Genomic DNA, 3,741 nt, shown 5'->3' on the forward strand with positions numbered 1-3,741 from the left:
AAAACATTATGCGTCGTGTCCCATACGCTTCGGGTATAGGATCGATTGCAAATGCTTTAATGTTTGACCATTCTAAAATTTTCCAAATGTCGAGCGCATTTAGAGGGAAAAAGGACTAGAATTGGTTTTTGTAGTGACAAAGAACATGGTTTGGCATGCGGAATTAAAGCTTGCACAATTGAACATGGTGATTTGGGTGTTTAAGAGATATATTGAATGTATATGGTGTTACAAAAAAGGACTAGATCTAGACTACATAATTAACACACACTTACACACTCACTTCTACATCTCTCAAGCACACCTCTACAAGTGGTATGAACCCACTATTTATAGAGGTGTTTACATGTCTCTCTCTCACTCTCTAACAAATGGGTCTAAAGGCTAATACTCCACATGCAAGTAAACATTTACAAAGTCATGAATGAATAACTTTGCAACCCCAACATTCTCCCCCTCAAAGTTAGGAATGAATGACCCACTTCAAATCTTCCAAAATCAAGCACTACGCGGTTCGAGCCTCAAAGGTGACACATGTCGAAATGATCTTCAATCTTCAATTCTTTCATGACTCTTCAATTTGGGCTCTAGGATGTGACACCATACAAACCAAGCAGCAACGAATGATTAATTCCAAATAATCACCCAAAAGTTGCGCATAAAAACACACCCCAAAAATCTTCAATAATTCCAAACCCATTTCGAATACATCACTTTCGAACTTCCAATTGCATCATCTCGTGAGCTTTAAAACTTCAAGATCACTTCGGTCTTCAAATCCGCGCAATATGAAAAATTCAAGTTCGAATTTCCATATAAAACTTCTCCCCCTTTTTATAATCGAAATTTGATTATAAAACTCCAAGGTAAAAGAACGTGCTCTATTCAGAATTTTTCATGTTAAAACTCCCCCTTAACATGTGGCATAAACTTTGTGCTTCAATCCGGAAAATCCAAAAAATAATGAATTTTTATCATCGTTCACGAATCGCCTTTGACATAATTTCTCAAAAATGGGTAGAAATTGTCAATTTCAAAATTCTGTAGTGACCCGTTGCGCCAAAAACAGTCAAATATGAGAAACTCTAGCCCATTTGCGAAACCGGGCATAAAGAGTAAATTCGCACAAACTGCAGGGACTAGATTTGAAAATATTGCAATTACAACATTTTATAACCCCATTTGCGAAGTTGGGTATAAACTGTCAAAAATGCGAAACTACAGGCATTCGTTTTGACAATTTCTGCATGTTCTTCAAATTTGCGAAGTTGGAATATTTTTGTCATTTCTTGAAAAGAGCAGGGACCAAAATGCGAAATACTTGGCTTTCTTCTTCATTGAACTGGTAATAATAGGCTTCGCATTTTCATTCTTATACCCTTCGCATCCCTTCGCATGTTTCAATCACCAAAATGCGAATCATAATGAGATAAATTCGCATTTTGATTTCAATACAAAACTCCAAATGCAAAATGTACACTGCAGTTACACAAATGCGAACCCACCAAGATCAAATGCAATCTTTGATTTTATTTGCGATTCCAAGTGAGTTCTGTAACCAAACAAATATGCGAACTGTCTTTGATCTCATATGCGAATATCACCCATATGCGAATGAACATTTTTCTGACTTCCAATTTGCGAATTGATTCGACCATATGTTCATCAATGGATCCAAGTTTCCATCGATTCCAAACCTTTCAAGAACGAATCCAAACACCAATATTATCGATATCGCGTCCCAGTTCAAAACATAACCAAAACCATCCGATTCCTAACTCCAACTCAAGCCATCGATTCCAAACAATTACAAATGAAATCAATAGACTCGACTTATCAGCCTTTCCAGTTCGCTCCTGTTCGTCTTCCAAAATCATCAAGAACAAGAACATCGACCTCAATAATCAAGCTTTTCTTTCTAAGTCGGTCTTTCCCAGTTCGTCCTCAATCAATCGACATCTCAATTAGCAAAAGACTTCAGTCAAATGACGATTGATTCTAAAATTAAAAATCAATTTCGAGTTCCAAGTAATTATTAAAACTGATTGCGATTAGAACTCAGAAATCATTCAACTTCGTCAAATCGTCATTAGCGTCAAATGAGTTTGACATCCAAGAACATAAATTTTGACTTATCGATTTCAGATGTGAAATCGATTTAAACTTCACAATAATCGACTTCAAAACCTCTTTCAAACTTCATTCATCAACAATCATATAAGAATAACGATTAGAATTTGATTTTGACTTTCAATTTGAATCGATATTCAAACGATTTCAAAATAAAACCATTCAAAATCAAATTCAGCTTCTATTAACCACAAATTCAGTTGAAATCGATTTTGAACAAAGATTAAGATTCGATCGAAGAAATGTTAGATTCACAGTGAAAGAAAATGAGACACATGAGCTCGATCTAAAGGAAAGCGATGAAGGTACAAGTCCTTAAAGCGTATGATAAAGTGTACTCAATCAGTTAATATTAAAAGTTTGATGAAATCACTTTCTGGGCTAAATCACGAAATGAATAGCATCCGATCGAGATATTGCATTGATGAACAGTAATTGACTCAAGATCTTGGGCTTGTATTTGGGCTAAATCTGGATTCAAATGCTGAATTACAAATTGATAAACATATTGAACACCAAATATGATTGGATTGGACTTTGATCAACGAAAAAATTATTGGATCACATCAAATGGGTTTTTCAACAAAATTTGGATCCAACGAGTCAAATGATCACAAATCAAAAACGTTACGCACGATTTCAACAAAATTAAGAGAGATCATAGAGAGAGACTCACCAAAAATTGCTCCAAATTGTGACAAAAATTGCCAAACCGAGAATCGTTCTTCAAAAGTCACGTTGATCGTGAAAACCAAGCTCTGATACCAATTGTAGTGACAAAGAACATGGTTTGGCATGCGGAATTAAAGCTTGCACAATTGAACATGGTGATTTGGGTGTTTAAGAGATATATTGAATGTATATGGTGTTACAAAAAAGGACTAGATCTAGAGTACATAATTAACACACACTTACACACTCACTTCTACATCTCTCAAGCACACCTCTACAAGTGGTATGAACCCACTATTAATAGAGGTGTTTACATGTCTCTCTCTCACTCTCTAACAAATGGGTCTAAAGGCTAATACTCCACATGCAAGTAAACATTTACAAAGTCATGAATGAATAACTTTGCAACCCCAACAGTTTTGACTAAAATAATTAAACAACTATCAAAGGACAATCCAAAGTTTGACAAGGATTGGTCGCTTGTGAGTAGTTGGAAGTATAGTATTGGAAAATATGGAAATTTTTCCGTATTGGATGGAAAATATCGACATTATTATGAATAGACAAGATTCTATTAAGAATAAGTTGTCATATGGAAAATATGGAAATGTTTTCATATTGGGAATTGAATATTGAAAATCTAAGACTAGATTAGAAACTGTTATGCAAAAGTATGTTCAAAGGAATGTACTTTGAGTGAGAGACATCATATCTAAGGAATTGTCTTGTAACAATCTCTGATAGAGGACTTTGTAATATCATTGGCAATAGTCTTTGTGACTTTGGTGCAGTGACATTACGAAAGGATAGTTGCATAAAATGTTAGAATCAAGAATATTCTATAAGTGGCAAGAATTTGACATTCTTAAACTTATGGAAAAAGGATTTGGAGTTGTGAAATGAGAATGATTGGGAATGTGCTGAATTTGATCTATTTCA

Source organism: Lactuca sativa, chromosome 9 (genome assembly GCF_002870075.4).
Source record: "Lactuca sativa cultivar Salinas chromosome 9, Lsat_Salinas_v11, whole genome shotgun sequence".
Taxonomy (NCBI): Eukaryota; Viridiplantae; Streptophyta; class Magnoliopsida; order Asterales; family Asteraceae; genus Lactuca; species Lactuca sativa.